Consider the following 18,217-nt stretch of genomic DNA (forward strand, 5'->3'; position numbering starts at 1 on the left):
TCCTAGGCACAGACTTGTGTGTGTTTATACCTACATTATCCAGCTATTCCCCAACTGCCTCTTTTCCTGTCTTGGGTTTTTTTTTTTTTTTTTTTTTCCCCCCTTCCCTTTTTTTCAGTTCATATCACCATTTGCTCCGGCTCGCCTCTTATGTGACTCTTTAAGCTTTTATCTCTCTCCAAGGTAAATTGATTGCTTGGAGAAAAAAAAACCAAAAAAAAAAAATACAACAACAACTTGGTGGTTGGAAATGCTTCGGGATTGGACAGCCTGATTGAGCATTAGCATTTGAATAGGAGAGAGACAGCTCAGCATGTCAGAGGAGGAGGAAGTGTTATGGGAAACATCCGCTCGGCATCTGTGTTTCAGATGTTTTTTCTCGCAAAATTTTTTAACACGTTTGATCGCTGATCCGCGGGGCTTTTCCGAGCAGGCGTTTTTTTTTTTTTTTCCAAATTCACACTGCCGCCGGGGCTTTTTTTGCCATTCGAGCAGGATTTTCGGTACCGCAATCTGTACTGTCATTTACGAAGAGCTCCGCCTTCAAGCAGGAAAAAAGCTTCACGACAATTTCATACTCTGTTAAACAAAGAAAATGACAAAAACAGTGCAAATGAGCTGCGTGACGCATGCGTGTTGACACCAGTTTAACTCCTCCTGGCCAGAACACCCAGACAAACCGATAAAGCTTGTCACACGTGGCTGATGCCTGTCATGTCGATTTTTTTCTCCCCCCCTGCATGCTAGACCTGCATCAATTAGGCCCTGATACTGCAGGTTATAGATCTGTATCTGTCTATATCTGTCCCCGGGACCCGGAGGCCAGGCCTGCAGCAGGGACACAATGCTCTGTTTGATGGTTTAGCACAGAGGGGACAGAGGCATCAAACCTATTATTGTGCAATGTGTTTCTTTTTTCCCCTTCTATGTCCGCTGGCTACCGCGTTAAGGATGTTTACCTTATGTGCACAATCCAGATGTGCTCACAACTGGGAGGAATCGTCGGTGTATGGCCGTGTGTCCCTGCCGATGAATTGAATTTCATTGTACTTGCATTGTAGCCCGGTTTGTAGGTAAACACTTACAAAGATGGGATATATTTTAAGAATGCCAAAATGGAAAAAAAAAAAAAAAAACCTAGGGATGTTTGTGTTTTTTACAAATGCAAAATCGTAAAAGAAAGAAAGAAAATTCTGAAAACCATTCACGGTCATTTCTCTCCACCAGATGCTGTATTTTTAGCGCCCCTGCGCGCTAAGATGGAAGCTGAATATCAAGTTAATGTCACTGGTCTTGTTTGCCTCATAATACCATTAACAAAAGAAAAGCCCGGAGGACTGTGGGGACCGGGATTGCATCTATTAATGCAAACCGTAACGTCCATATTCTGCTGCCTTGGCCTGTGCACTTAGAGCACGTATGCTTGGATACTCAGAGTCACCGGAATGTGCCTGCAGCCTCTCCGCTACTGTACGCTGTAATATGCAAAACACAAAATGTATCGACATGTTATATTTCCAGAAGAAGAAATATATTCAAACAATTCTGAATTCTGATTGGCAGCCCGTGGCTCGACTTTATTTTGTGTGGTTGCTCGATGTTTTTCCGCCGTTCTTTGTAGCGTCTTGTCTCTCGCACACATCTGTGGTGAATAGGTGCCCTCTTGGCCCTTTTTTTTTCTTCTTTTATGTCCACTTCCGTTTCCGACACACACATGCGTGCACAGAGAAAGGGAATGAATGTATTCAGAGCGTGTTCTGCGTCACATGCTAGAGATTTCTGACACAAACGCGTCCTGGAATCATGAGTAATGCATGGCAGTCGCAACATCCTTTTTTTTTTCTGCTTTCCATCTCTGTCTCCCCCCCACCCCCCATCCCCCATCCCCCATCCCCACATCCCCCTCTCTCTCCTCCACCAGCTGTCCTCGCATCCTCAAAGTTCACATTGGGTAGGGTCTTGTGCTGTCAGGCAACTTCTAGTTTGTTCTGCTCTTTAGTTTCCCTGGGCTGAAACAAACGCAGACAAACACCCGGGGAAGCGCACACACTCACACACACTCACACACACACACTCACACACACACACTCACACACGCACACGTGCCCTTGCAACACGCGCACAGAGAACAAGCGTAGTGTCCTGAGAGCCCTTTTTGTGCTTTTTTTTCTCAACTGCGCCGTGCACTGCTGCCACATTTTTACTGATGACTTCCCACAGCCACCAGCAAAGTGTCACTTTCCTTCGATTTGCTAATTTGCATTGGTTCCCTTTTCCCAGCATGGTTCTGGGTATCAGTGCCCACAAGCTGAATGTCAGTGTCTCTTCTCGGCATACAAATATTCCCCTGGTACAGTATGTCATGTATACTCCTGGACATCTCTAACATTTGGTAATACTCCTGATAATTCCCTGTCAACATTTCAAATTGCGTTTAATTTAATCAAATACCCAGCGTGCGTGCACCAAAATGCCCACACTGTTTTAAATAGCAGCACCGTTGACCTCAAAAGACACAAGTATACACTTTCACATTAAGATCTGTATTTCATCTGATGCATCTTGAATGAAAAAGCTGATTAAATTCTTAAATGCACACAACTGAGGTGTCCCCAAATGTTCTATTCTTGTGGATTTGGAAGCAGTGCAAGACCAAGCGGTATAGGTGATCTGCCATGGCCTCATCTAATCTGATTTGCATGCCAGAGAGAATTATGTAATTGGCATTTATGCAGAACAAAGAAGGATCAGCTCATGGAAAAGAAGGGTTTTCATGTAGAACTGTGTGTCTAAGCCTGTTTTCTGCGGCTCTGTGCTGCCTACGGTTGGCTACTGCGCAGACAGACAAGAGATGGCTGTTGTGTTGCGCTGCTCGTATGTGTGTGTTTGTGGCGTACACCGGCGTGATGTGTTGTAATAACGCATGATGAGCTGGCACATGCCCTGCAACAAGGGAGGATATTTTGGGAGCTCACCAAATCTTTTTTTTTAACATATGCTACCTTCCATTTCTAAAGCTTTTAACTCTGCCGTAATTATTATGTCCCAATCTCAAGACTGTTCTATGAAGAGTAATGGCTGAGATAGGTTTGAGTAGTATTTTAAGGCTTTGAGACACGCTGTTGACATCATTTACTCACTACCTCGAATGAAATTCTGGAGCCATTTTTCACACCACACATATTCAAGCCCTGGGCAAAAATTTAGCGCTGCCCTGAGAATAAACGCTGCGCTGTTTTGACCTCTTAATATACATAAAATTAAGCCCGAGGCTAACCTTAGCTCAGGGCGACACGACTAACAATTATTATTAGCTTCAGGTCTTCTATCTAATTCAATTAACGAACAAAAAAGAGGTGTGCACTGCAGAATCTATAGTAAGACTTAATTTTGGCCCAGTTTTACATAAGCTCGGGGCTGCCCTTTGTGTCTCAATGCATCCAGAGTCTTTAAAGATAGGTATTGATTAAAGGTGCCCTGTGTTACGTGTGCAAAGTTTACATTAGGTCTTCCGATCCAAAATGTCCAATGCCAATTTCTTTACAATGTTAACAGTATTTTAAATTCAGCATTGTTCACATCCAATCTTCTCCTTCTCCTTCTTTGCCGGTGTATCTTGTGTATTGAATATCTTGTCGTGTTACTGCCACCCTTTAACCAGTGGAGTAGTGTCAAACCATTGGAAGGCGCTGGCAGGAATATTTGCCCCATCAGTGGTGTGCATGAACAGTACTTCCCCATATGTACGCATGGGATACACTAAATTACTTTTGGGACCGATGCCGATACCAATTTTAGGGAATAAAAGATTCTGGTATGAACACATCGGCCTATATTCTCACAAATACAGAAGTTATACTGTACATAAATGCACATTTTTTTTTTGCGTTGATCCCTCAGAAGTGGTCATCAAAAAACAGCACTAGAAAGTCACTTCATAGTTGAGTAGCGAAGCTCATATACAAGTCCCTGCACAATCAAGTTAAATGTCAAAATATTGTGATATAATTTACCCGCCCTCAGGCTATGCTATGATGTTGTCAGTGCCTGTTGTCAGGGTGTGGGGTTTGAGGGGACACCTGTGCCTCTGTAAACGAATTGCAGATGAATGAAACCACGTAAGGGATAATAACGAACTAAATCAAAGAAAATGCATTGAGGTCGACGGGATGAACGAGGAAGGCAACTTTCCCTTTCAGCTGCACACGTCACCCATCACGAAACATGGCGCCAATCACAACACCCCAAAATGATGATGCTGCTGTAAACATGGTTACACCACTGCGACTTAAAGAGGCGAGTCAACACTCACTAAGAACAGTATAGAATAGAAGTCCCACAATGCTGAACACCCTGCAGTCAGGTTTTGGTGTCTTGTGTCCTCATGTCTATAAATGATCGTCTACATGTGTTTGTTGATATGCGTTTATTCTTGTACAGCGCAAAACCTTTCCCTTTGAAATGAATGGGTTAACAATGGCATACATCACCTGCCACTGTTACCTGACAGAAATGTAATAATCCGTAATGAATTTCACATTTATTATCACATTTCTTATGCATAAGGAAATTAAATTCATTAATAGATTAATAGACCCCTCTTGGAAATGAGATGCTACACACGAGCCAGTTTGAGGTTGTGGAAGAGTCACCTGCTAACCAGTGCTTTCTTTATAACTCCATACGTTTATATTTTTCCGCAGTGACGCACATCTGAGCCTCGGATGACACAAACAATGAATAAATAATTCTGAAAGACGCCAAATAAGTGGTGATGGTAGTTTTAGGAAGATTCTAAAAACACCGACGTTCCTCTGAACTGCAGTGAGTGTGAACGGTCTTGTCCGTTCTCACGACCTGCTGGGCCGCTAACATATTACAATTTACAAGCCAGTTTCCATTTTTAGCTCATGAGCAGAGCTGTCTGTGCCGGGTATCCGTTAACTGAGGTCGTATTTGAATTTGTTTTCCTCGCTGTGAGGGAAGAGCCGAGGCCTGACTCGTGAAGCAGGATTGATAAACTGGATACACCTGGAACTCCCCCAAATCTGGAACATGGCCCTAGGCCAACCCTCCTGCAGTGAGCGTGAGACTCCTGCAATGGACTCTAATCTGACACACTCTCCCCGCACCTCCTATTTCTCACGCTCTGAATTGTTGACGTTGGTGTTGCTGTTTTGTCGGTACAAGCCGAGTCAGACGCTAGACTAGAGCCAGAGGTTGGCCTGACGGAGAGCGAGCTGTCACATGCAGAATGGACTGTGATTAGTCTGCCAGGGTCCTCAGGTTGCCCAGTTTTTGTATTTTTTTTGTCCCATCACGTGCGTTTATGTAAATGACGTTGCACCGCGCACAGCCAAGAGCCCCAGACAGGGAGAGACAGAGGTGGCAAAAAAAACGACATATTCAGAAATAAGAATAGCCGACTCTTTGGAAGCACTGCAGTTGCAGTGGCTCCATTTTATAAAGGTCAAAATATTTGCAGGACAAAAAGGCTAATTTTTCTCCCTGAATCGGAGAAGTAAAGGTAGGAAGAGTGAAAGATCAGAGCGAGACTGGGCTGAAGCTCTAATAAGCTTTCATGACCCTGTAAAATTGGGGCTTTATTCTCATTTGTTGAAATATTACTGGACCTCAGCTATGTGGGGGGAAAAATGCACTGTAGCTAGTATAATTGTAATGACTCAAACACTCCCACGAGACAATTTCCTACCTTGTTCTTATTTTTGTAATCTTCCTATTGTTCCCTGTAACCTGCCCGTTTAAAGAAAAAGAAAAATAGAAACTACATTTATGACGTGACTCAAGAAAAGTAGATTTGATTTTCACCAACAGTTATTTCGCAAATGTCACATTTAATTGTGTTGATGTTTGAATACGCTCATTCATTTAATCTTTGCTTGTTCATTTACAAGCGTCCGTGTCGACATTTAATAAAAAATGAAAAAAATCACACACAGAAAAGCAGACGATGCTCTTATCCTCACTGATTTATCACAAAGTCAACTGCACACCTACCTTATAACATCTATTGTTGTGCAATCTTTTAGAGTTTGATTACCGGTTATAGGCAGACATTGTTAATACTGACGATCCTGTCAACACGCAATGTACAATTCTGTAAAACTTTAACCTGTTTCACAGCTCATTGACTTGGTTCCAACACCAAAACACTGCCAAGCCCCTGTAAAACCATGGTCAGCCGCTCCCAGTATATGGCACTTGCCTTAGTGTACAAAGGGTGTTGAACTAAAAAAGAAAAAGAGAGTGTGAAGAAAGCCAAACCTTTAGCGAGCCAGAGAGAGCCACGCTATGACTTAAACTCAACTTCCACAGATGGGACGCGCAAGGAGGCAATTGTTAGCTAATATGATTGCCAGAACAAATAGATCAGCTCAAGGATCATTGGATTGGTGAGAGTTCGCCTTGAGTGTTGTTGAGCTAAAAATTGCTTAAAGCCTTATTGCATTCATTCAATGTAAAACGTCTTCATTAAACAGCGGTTTATGCATTAGAATTAAGATTATGGATCGTTTTGCAGCTACAAGCGGAGCGTGTGCGGTCATCAGAGAGCTCCGGTCTAATCATTTATGATACAGTTTTTCTAAGAACACGAAAATGTAATGTCAGACTGAATTGGGGCTGGGGGTAGCACTTTATAATAACCAGTGTTAATAAATGATGAATTTATTGTTAATTAGAACTCGGTTACGAGTTTTTTCGTTGGTGACAAACAATGAAATGCATTGAGAAGGGTTTTCAACATCAGTAACAGTATCAGTAGATGAGCTACACAGTATGTATAAACCATTTACAAAGCATTATAAACATCAGCTGCAACTTAACAACAAAAACTGCTTAAATGGTTTGTTGTATACGCAGCCCTGCGTTGTATAATGATGAATAAATCAGCTTGAACCTTGATGGTTTTACGAAGTGTCAAGCACATCAAGAAAAAAAAACATCTTTTCACGATTATTGGATATTCTCTCAAGCATTTTGGCTGGTTTTAATATCTTCCAAGCTTCAAAATTAACCCCCCTCGTCCTCCCAGTGCAATGCATTTCTCAGGCCGGAGGCAAACGCAGCCTGAGGTGTGCGGCTATGAACCCGTGTTGATCCGTTACCGCTCTTTAAAATGCTGAGCTGTCAGCAGGAGCCGGGTGAGGCAGTTTGTTCTGCTCACCACTCAATGGACATGTTTCATTGGCACCTCGCTGGAGGTCAGCAGTAAGTGACGGCCGGAGCTGTGGGGGTCAGGCCTACTACCCAGCTTTAGCTGGAGAGTGAATTACACTGTAGGTGGGGCAGGTGGGGCTGAGCCAAGGCTGGGGGGCTGAGATTGTGGCCCAGCAGCATGTTAAGGGCGTGTGTGGACTGTGTGCAGAAATCCATTTGACCATAGTGTCACACGGCTCCCATTTATACGCCTGATGTGTGAGAGCTGCTCGGAAACCCAGCAATTCCTTTTTTTTTTTTTTTATCTTCTAGCAGATTTCTTAACCAATAACTATTCTGTAGGGTACCTCACTTGAGTGATGGAGTTGGAAGAAGATGTATCATTGAAGGATTAGGACTAGAGCTCATCAAAGAAAATAGCCTGGTCAGTGTGACATGCCACTTTAAAGTGGCTGAATATTTTAAGCGAGCCCTCTTCCTCAGAGGAAATGAAATACAGACAAAGAGTGGAGAGGAGGAGGATTTTTGTTTGTTTCTGCCACTGCTCAAGGGCAGAGATGGAAGATTTGGAGATGTGGAGTAGATTGTTGGGGAGCGACGCAGTTGGGGCCCATTTTCACCGCAGCTGAGGCCTCGACTAGCCACAAGCAGTTTATATAATTCCAGAGACGAGAGAACAAAATATCTTCCACCACACAAAGTAAGATTTTACTCCCCTTTTTCCTGGCTCGCCTGCATCTCCTCCTCTTCTGCTTTTTCTCCAATCACCTCCAGACAGCACTACCGAGGTGCATCAAGGACAGTACAAGGCATCGCAGCATGGCCACACACAGACAGCCACAGTGCGACAGAGTGTAAACAGTCGCCTTTTACATGACATCTAGTCAGGATCATTGTGCTTGCTCCGCCATGCATCACCTGCCACTAAATGATTGTGTATTGTGGGCTGAGTGGATGTGTGTCCAGGTAACTGGCCGCCGGCTGGTCAGGATTGCCTGGGAGCTATCCCCGGCGCCATGGAGAATGACTTAGCCGAAGCGCCGCTGCTGCTGAGCTCTTCTGAGCATGCTTAAGAGCTGAGAGTTATTCCACTCATTTCTAGGTTCCTGTGAAGCATGACAAAAAACTCGAGTGCTTCATGCTCGCCCAATTCCCCTCCTGAGAGGAGGCGAGAGGCTCGGGGTTTAGAAGTCGCTCAGCAAACACTCACCATGATGAACATTAATTACATCAATTAAGTGGACCACGACCATTGTGTGGGGTGACTAAAAACACTGTCACAAATGCCAATGACAAAGCACAACAATGAGATACAGTTGGTTTAAGGTAGCTGCCAGACTGTAAATAAAGGACATGTTCTTCTCAATGTAGAAATTAATGTCCCTCTATTTTCTTCTTAGTCTTCTTATTTCATATTCTCAAGTTATGAGTTTAAGATGTTTTTTTTACCCTCATATAGCCTTCTTTAGTTATTCATTACCATCCTTGTGGAGCAGGAGCAGTTTTCTTTTCAGCCATTGTTCCTGAAATGCACAGCGCTGGCTTGTTTAGGTTTGTTTGTATTTGTATTGATTGATTTTTTTTTTCTCCCACTAGTCAACAATGCGAGAAAGCCTTTTACTTTTAGTCTGCACAAAATGTTACTGTGCAAAGTGTACTTTGATTAGTTGACCAATCAATCAATCTGCAACCATTTTTATTGGTTTCAGTCATTTTTTTAAGAAAACATGTCAAACATCTGCTGGTTCCAGGTTTTTCAATGTAAAGATGTGGTATGAAATGAAAAAGTCTTTAGGTGCTCGACTGTTGTTTGCATGAAAGAAGCAATACGAAGAGTTCACTTTGGGCTCTGGGAAATTGAGTAAATTAAACGGTTAATTAGTTAATTATGAAAATAATCGGCAGGTTAACCAATGATGAAAAATCGTCAGTTACAGCCCTAATATACTTTACGTTTTTGTATCAGGTCCATTTATTTTAGTTTGTCGGTTAAGTTTGAGGGTGTGTGTGTGCGTGTGCGTGTGCGTGTGCGTGTGCGTGTGCGTGTGTGTGTGTGTGTACGCGTGTCTTTTGACTACAGCTCATGGTTCTCCTTGTTAACCATGAATCAAATATGTGCTGTCTTTAATATCTGTAAAAGACACAATACAGGAAGTGGAATTTTACCCATGCATGATAAAGAGAGCCCTATGAAATAACTGTATCTGATTCAGTTAACATGCAAATACAAACAGTAGCCGATGGAACATGGAACGTAAAATGATAAGCAGAAAATGACCAGTCGTTATTGCTCATGAAATGAGGTGGATGGAAGTCATCTCAGCCACAGCAGCTCCCCGACACAAAGTGCAGACCACGTCTTTTTTAATGGGGAGGAGAGGCCTGACTCGCTCCCTCCGTCGGGGACATTCTCGTCCTTGAGGTTAACACTAAAAGGCATAGATGTATAACACCCAGGATGCCGCTAACGGCGCATTGAATTCATGTTTCTGAAGACACAGAATGCCTGATGACCTTGGTAGCCATGCATAATGATGCACACTTAGGGTTTATTTTTGGAGCACAATGATCCACATAATTAACTCTGTAGTACAATGAATCGCGTTTCCATCATCTTGGCAGTTGCCTGGAGTTTGTTTTACTTATAAATGATTAACAAGGTTGCGTTCAGTTAGTCATATGTGGCTGCGTTTATATTTAGACAACAATGCTGCCACTGCCAGTGTGGGGGGGGGGGGGGGGGGGGGGGAAGTGTGCAAGTGTAAAGCGTTTATGGTTGCATAATTAATTAGGGCTGCAACTAACGATTATTTTCATAATTGATCATTCTGCAAGTTATTTTTTCCCCCCGATCAATCAATTAATCGTCTTGTCTGTGAAATGATAGATAATTGTGAAAAATGCCTCAAACTATTCCTCACAGCTCAAGGTGACATATATTCAAGTTGCCTGTTTTTGTTTGACCAGCAGTCCAAAGATTTTCAGTTTGACAGTGAATCAGAATTCAATGGAAGCGGATCAAGATGTCACAGAGCTGTGCTTACGACATCATTAATGTGTCCCTTTTGTCCATTGTTTGCGTTCTCGCCTTTCTGATCAATGCCACATGGCCTTCTGAGTTGAACATTAGAAGAAAGGGCTGCGCATGTCTGAAAGAAAATTTAATGGAAAGGCATATGTACGGTAGTTGCCGCACTGTTCGATGGATGCTAGATTTTATACATCGAAAGGGAGGGACTTCATTCATCTCATTTCCTGCTCGGCATCAAAGTATTTTTATCACAGGGATCATAGCCTTGAAAGCAAACGAATGAATTGCTTTTTTAATGATGAGAGTAAGACTTCGAGCTCAGACATTTTTTAAATATTAATTCTTAAAGGGGCAATGTGTCGAAATAACACTTTTCAGGTTTGGATGTCTATGTATTTGTTATTACAGAGATATATATACTAAAGTACTATACTGTGCTAGCTGTGTAACCGACAATACTGCCCCGGTCTCTCTAGCTGCACGGCTAACTGAGCTAACTAACTGAACTCGGCTACAGCTGGCAGCAGTTAGCAGTTGCTCAGGCGATATGCTGCCCTCTTATTATGTTCAGTATGAATTCAACAGGTGGCCGATTCTTACGTTATCGCACTTCAAATCAACCTAGATAGTGTTTAAAAAATATTGATTAGTCCAGAAAAATACAGATTTATGACAGTGAGAGGGAGATTGAGTTGGACAACAAAGAAAGTTCATGTAGGGTTACCAAAGGATATTCCGTTTTTTAAGCAGCCTTGCCTCGTCCTTTTTATCTCCTCCTTCTTTTCTTATCACATCACTCACATGACCACATTTGGAGAGATTAAGGTTCCTGGATGATTAGCCACATTGTTTTCCTGCATTGTGTGTGTGTGTGTGTGTGTGTGTGTGTGTGTGTGTGTGTGTGTGTGTGTGGAGGCTAAGGTGCGTAGTTGGAGGGCCTGTCATAAAAAGCCATTATTGTAATTGGAAGTTAAAATCCCATTTGTTTTCCCCTCTAGTGCTTACTGTCACGACTAAGACAGGGGTCTTGTTACAAAAATTAACATTTGGTATCAGTGTCAAGGGTCATGCAAGAGAACATCAACTTATTGAAAAGGCTGCCAGTCAAACCATCGAGGCAGGAGAGATTATTTACTACAGAGAATTTGTTTGTCTTGCACAGCCGCCGTCGACGTTTCGTTTCAGTGGCAAATGCGGCTTCGGGATAACAGTAGTTCAATTTTAGATTTCACATTTGGTTGCTCTGAATGGGAACATTTGATTGTGTTGATAATTTTATAAAATGCTTGGCCAAGGTGAATGTACACAGATACTGTAATTGGATTTTTCTTATACGCTGCGCTGAAACTATATGTCAATAGTTGCGTCAATCTACCTTTCCTGGCTTTGTCTAGCACAACAACGTCCTCCATGCCATTCTGTACACTGACCACCTGACCCCCACTCCACCTGAATTATGAGGATTTATTTGAATTACTAATTTCCGGGGCCCATTTGTTGGACTGTATTTATTCAGTAGCTCCTCTCATTAGATGTCTTTCCATTTGTCCATTATGTGTTCAGATTTTTTTTTTTCTTGTTTGTGAAACTGCAACAAATGTGCTTACTCGATATTTGGTATAAACATGCAGACAAAGACCCAACAAAAGCTGAAGGACCTTCAACCTGGTGCAAGTTCAGAGACAGGGAAAGTGCAGCAGAGACCCAAAGTACACTGGGAGTCACTATAGTGTAAAGATCAGAGCCCAGTCCCAAATATAGCTGTTAAAAGTGACTGCAGCGTCCTGACTCCGTCTCCCCTATGCGCCATTGCTGGACTGAAGGGAGGATCAGTCTATGTCTGGGAGTCAACCATTGCTTGAGAACTGCTCAGCCCGCTGCAGAGGGTTTAAAAGGTCAACAGGATTACAGGTCAGGTCCACATCTTTCCAGTCCGTGCTGTGACACATCTGATGAAAAGGTTTTATGATTTAAAAGAATAATTGTAACCAATAAGTGAAAAAGTAAAAGAGTGTATGGAGGTTTGCATGAGAAATGTGAATTCACTCAGACGTGAATCCTCTGTAGCTTTTTTGAAAAAACTAAATTAAAAAAACATGATTACTTGCTAGTAGGATTGGGCTGATGTGAACTTTTGCAAACTGGTCTGATATTTAGCCAATTATACCACATTTTACCACTAGGTGTCGCTTTTTGCTCCTCTGCTACTGATCTATGGACATTATCAGAAACCATAAATGAGACTGTAGCAGCACGACAACCCAACACGGCAACTGTGACACATTGTGTCTCAAGTTTTATCAACAACCGTTGAACACAAGTTGGGATGGGAAGCTTGTTCCTGCAAATCTTTCACAATAAATGCCAACTGAAGACATGAAGGGTTTCTGCCCACTCAAATGCTAGAGGGCTTTTAATTTGAAACGGATACTTGAGTCATAATAACGGGGCAAATAGGGGCAGATCCAAAAGAGGTTTTGAACTTCAATATTGTTGCAGGAAACATACACTGAATAATCTGCACTAACTCTTTACTGAAGTCAATCCAGGCAGTACAGCAGCAACAGTCTCAAACCTGGTACATTGCAACAAAAAGACAGAAGGCAAATATCTACTCAACCCTACATGCTGTCTCTCTTCTGCATTTGTGGGCACTTCGCTACGCTTCTTTGCACCTTTATCACCACCAACTGACCAAACTGGCAGCAGCTCGTGCATGTTACAACCAAAACCACCAACACCAATACCAACTAATACAAACATGCTCCATAGCAATACTGGAGTCTTAGTAGCTGCACGAAATAAAAAAATCAAGATATTAGTTCATGTAACTGTTGAACTGTGTTTGTATAAAATGAAGACAAATTCAAAGCGTTTCTCATTAAACTGTCCTTTCTCCCTTCATACCCTGAAAAATGTCCTACTTTTGTGGGGCATGAACAAGGCCTAGATATTTGTTTTATTAAAGAACATTTTCACAATTTTTTTTATTTTGTATTTCAAAGCATGAGTGGCTCGTGTCAAAGCGAGATTAGTTTCTAGCGTCGTGCAGGCTAAATAGACCGCCGCTGCCGCACGAAGGCATGCTGTGTCTCACAACCCTGGAGTGAGTTTTAGATATCCCGTCATCTTCACAATATATTGTCTTGGAAATCTGTTAAATGTTCAAAACGTGCTTGCTCAAATGTCCCAGATTTAGCCACAAGCAAGCATCTAATTAGCATAATATTCATATTTCTGAAGAAGCTCTTAAGAGCACTTCTGGCATTGTCCATTTCTCTTATTTGCCTCTTATTGCTGTAACGTTTGCTTAATGCCCGGCCTGTGCCGAGCGATCGCATGCTGTGCTCATTGCCAATGCAGTGTGAATGTGCTGTTTGGGTATGGGCCCATGCATCTCCAGGGCCCTATAATCAGCTCTAAGCTGCTTCTATCAATCTTCATAACTGTAGTGGGTTGAGGAGGGAAGTGCAGCTAATCAGCTCTAACCGGCCCCATGTTCAGCCTGACTGTCACTGTTACAGCAAGGCCATATGCAAACACTGTCCCTACCACGTGTGGCCCCATATTCGCGTCTTGGCCCGCCTCGCAGGGCCGTTCCACAGATGGCCAGCTCCGGCAGAAGTCGGCTTTTTGAAAGGGCCTGTGACTTTCACTGAATAGCTGTTAGTGTAGGTTAATATCGGAGTGGTGGCCCTGCAGCGGTGGCAATCACAGCTCTGATCAGAGCCGGGCTTCAAAGACGTCTGTGCAAGTTGAAGCCAGAGTTGTCATTAGCTTCTGCCCTGTACTTGACAGCCCTTCCCCACCCCCAACTCCTTCTTCCTCTCTCTCTCTCTCTCTCTCTCTCTCTCTCTCTCTCTCTGTCTTTCTCCCTCTTTGTCTCTCTCTCTTATCGCGCTCATTTTCCGTCTGTGTGCAAACGGCTACTGTAATCCTGGGTCTGGGTGCTTGGGCCTGTCACTCCACATTTGCACTAAGCATCTTTCCTTCTCTCATCCCCTTTGCCCTAATTGTATTGTAATAAGCAATTACAGATCTATTTATGCACACTAGAGCTGAGATTGGACCACTTTTTAAAAAGGGCATGTAGGGGACTGGAAGTGGACCAGACCGTGCCCCCTCACCCTTAAACTTGTGGCCGGACAGAGCCGCCACCGTTGTAATCGCTCTCCCTTTCTCCCACTGATGATCTAATCCTGCTTTACTATCCTGTGCCGGACGCCCTCCAAAGCAAAAGTGATTGTGCTGTTGTTTGTTGTTTATTGGCTGTGTTCTCTCTTTGTGAGTCAGCTCCAGTGATGCAAATGAACAGAGGCAGTGTTTACCTGGACCGGCCACGTTTTCACCTGTTATGTGTGAGCGCGTGCACGGGAGTGTGTGTGTGCGTATCGCGCCTGCACAACGTCTAGGCCTTTGATCATACTACATCGCATTGACAGATGCTCTCTGGTGCTTTTCTGGTTGCTTATGAACGAGGCCACAGACGGGATCTGAATGCCAGTAATTATATCCCCTTGCTAGAACGATAACAATTGTGGCTTATACAACAAAGTGCGATGGCTTTTTTCTATCTGTCCCATTATTTTTAGGTATGAGAAATGACATCGAAATCCCCTGTCTGCTTCCTCCCTGTCTGGGGCTCTGTGTTTACAGCTGTTTGAGAGCCAGTATGTGTGAGAGGTGGGGGCCATGATGAAGGCTTACACCTTGTAATCATAGCTGGATGTGTGATCTCGGCGACCTGGCTTGGAGAATGGTGTGCGCGAGGTGTGTGTCTGTGTGTGTGTCTGTGTGTGTTGTGAAAGGGAGGGTGATAACTGAGAGATCCACTAACAACAAATTTGTGGTAAGGTGACAGTCAATTAGCGAGGACTAGGACTCTGATGGGAGAAAAAAGAAAGATTTGAGGTAAGAAGAGCGAGAGAGTAGGGCTGGGTGATATACTGATATTATATTGTTATTGTGATAATAGATAGATAGATAGATAGATAGATAGATAGATAGATAGCTGTTCTCAGAGCATGATATGGTATAGTGTTGTGTTTTCCTGGTTTAAAAGGGTATATTACATTAAAGTGAACTGAACTTACCAGACTGTTCTACTTGTTGCCTTCACTCACTAAGTCATTTTACCCACATTAATAAGGATTATTAATCAAAATAAAATAGTAGGGTTTGTAAAAGTACCAATAGTCAGCCCTACAATAGTGTCGCAATATCGATAACAAAGTACTTTTGAGGATATTTCAAAATATTGAGATATACACTGTGTGTTGCAATGTAGCCTCAAAATATCGTGATATTATTTAAAAGGCCATAATCGGCCAGCACTAAACGCGGCGTCCTGTAGAAAGTGAAAGCAGCAACACTTTATCACAGCTTTTATAATTTGACGTTATACAGATGTTCAGTGTCACTTTTCCAGCCATTATTGACATTTTGGTTTAGTTTTTAATCCAGAAAACGCAGAGAATTTGGCGTCGAATGCAACAGTTTCTCCAAACATACGCGATTCATTTGTGACCCAGTGTGACCACCAGCAACTAGGACTAACATGCTGTCCACCATCAATCAGTTTTGGCCAAGCAACTAGTCCGTCTAAGCATTAAGCAACCCAATCAGCCCATAATCAATATGGACAAAGTTCGTTTGTGAAAAACCACAGATAAGTTGAAATGTACGTACCCTCATCGGGCAACTTTACTATTCTTTGTTCAGTTATCAAAATGTTCTCATGACACAATGCTGTGCTGATGCTGTTGTCGGTAAAGGTTAGGAAAACATCACGTTTGGGCTTAAAATACCTGCTTCGGCCACCACAAACATGGCTGAAGTTGTCGAAAAATACAAATAAAAAAAAACTCGGCTGGAAATTCTTCTGCGATCTCCTGAAAAATATCCAGCGATATCACATTTGCAAAGGTTGGATCGCCTTGATCCTACATCATCATATGTCCAGCGGTTTCACCTTTGAAAATATTGTGGCTGAGGTCACTGGCTTGGCAGCTTTGTCACCTGTAACTCCACCAATGTCAACTCCACTGCCCTGCGCGAAATGGCTTATATTTAATAAGGTTCATCAGCCTGTTGTAAAATTGTGTGCTAATTTACAAAAGAACTGGGAAGCTAATTTGCAGGAGCACCACCAAAAAAGATAAAACAATTACAGCCACTGTTCCTGACTTGTGCGGCGGTGGTCGGGCTGCGGTGAAAAAACGTGTCTGAAACTCTCACATCCGCGAGGAGCAGGTGTAAAAAATCTGCAGCACTGTTTCATCGCACGCACGCGAGGAGGTGAGAGACAAATGCCGGGTCAGGACAGCGAAGTGTGAGAGATGGCCAGAGGAGGAGAAATGAAAATGAAAAGGATGCATTATGCAGCTACTTCACTGCAGATCACCACATGAGAAGATCAGCAATGCAACAACCTGTTATTTCTCCACACAGCTTTATCTGTCTTTATCCCTCTGTGGCCTCCAGCTGCAGTAACTGCTTTTACTAACTTTTAATGGCTCACAGCATTCCAGTCCAGCGCCATATGATTGAGGCTGCCACGGAGATGCTAAGTTTTGCTCCCCTGATGGTAATTTGCCGCGGGCTGAGTAAATATCCCAATACAGTTTGATTTAACTTGAAAAAAAACCTGAACATTTGAACGTGTGAAAACAGGCTTCGTACTAAAGGGAGAAACTCAGAATTGAATACCCGCGCCGAAGAGCTGAAGGACATGCAAGTTTAATGTGAGAACAAAGATGGCATCGAGATACGTGAAGACATTGATCTGTAATCCAAGAATGAGCATTTTCACCCACTCTCGGCTTTCCAGTAAAACCATTAAAGCGTCTCTTGTCTGCCACTGTCGTCGCCTTTCCGGGTGGAACTTTAAAAGACAACATACTGGAAGCGTCAGAGCTGGAGTGTTTGTGTAAAATCTCAAGATTTGCATAAATATGTTACACACTTTCTGTCTTACCCCGTGCCCGCTTCTCCCCTCCGTGTTTATTTTTTTTTCACGTTGTTTCACACTATATTCATTTCCTCTCATATCCTACTTGGGGAGTTAATCACATTCGCGCTTTGTCTTTGCGGTCTCAGCTCTGCACGCATGTTCAAAACACTAATAGCTTTTTGTAGGCGCGACGCAGAGGCTCTTTGAATTGTGTTCGCTGCCACAGGTAGAGGTGGTAAAAATTTCCACAAATAATAATGACATTGTGCGCAGCAATATTAGCTACTGGCTTATCTTTTTTTCCAACTTCCTCAGCACTCCCAGCAGCAGCAGCAGCAGGCCCCACCCCCCCCGCTTTTATAGCACATACTTAAACCGGCAGCGCGTTATTATAAAGGATTTGCGATGAGGTGCATTGTTTACACTTAAGAAGGAAAAGAGGAAAGGGAGTATACACCCACGCATAAACACACACACACACACCACACACACACACACCCACTCATCCAAATCAGACAATAGATCAGAGTCATCAAAGTGAAGCAGCCGGGACTTGAGTGACTTTGATTATAACCTGCCTGGCATGGCCTAAAAAAAGATATTTCCCCAAGTTTGTCCAGGGCTTTGGGAGTCAGAGAGGGGGTGTGTGACACGAGCCAAACTGCCGGTGTGTGTTTTGCATAGATTTCCCGTTTCGTCTCGAGTCCATGAAGGTTCGCCAGTAAAGTCACCCCTAAAGTTATTTGAAAACTCAAAGGTTTTAAGTTTGCAGAAAAGGGTTGAATATCACTCGAGCCGTGGTCGTTTACATTATCGACGGGTCAAATGTTTTTCGTCCCTGCTCTGCGATCATCAACACTTTGTGTGCAGACTCGGCTGCGTCTGGAGTCTCACGTGGAAAACACTTTGGAGCAACTTACCCAAAATGATAAGGCTGATTGGTGCAGCCCAAAATTCATGGAGGAAAAAAAAAAAACCCTGAATATTAAACATTTAGAATTAGGCACTAGACCGCTACGCATACCTTGAACTTAACATCTTAATGAGGGCACGAC

General features: G+C 43.0%; 1 protein-coding gene across 5 annotated transcripts in view; it reads left to right on the top strand.

Annotated features, from left to right (window-relative positions):
* The window catches only part of LOC115593785 (RNA-binding protein Musashi homolog 2), a 263,938-nt gene that overhangs the window by 57,588 nt on the left and 188,133 nt on the right, over positions 1-18,217 (top strand). The gene's annotated exons all lie outside the window — the stretch shown is intronic.

Source organism: Sparus aurata, chromosome 13, assembly GCF_900880675.1.
Source record: "Sparus aurata chromosome 13, fSpaAur1.1, whole genome shotgun sequence".
Classification (NCBI taxonomy): Eukaryota; Metazoa; Chordata; class Actinopteri; order Spariformes; family Sparidae; genus Sparus; species Sparus aurata.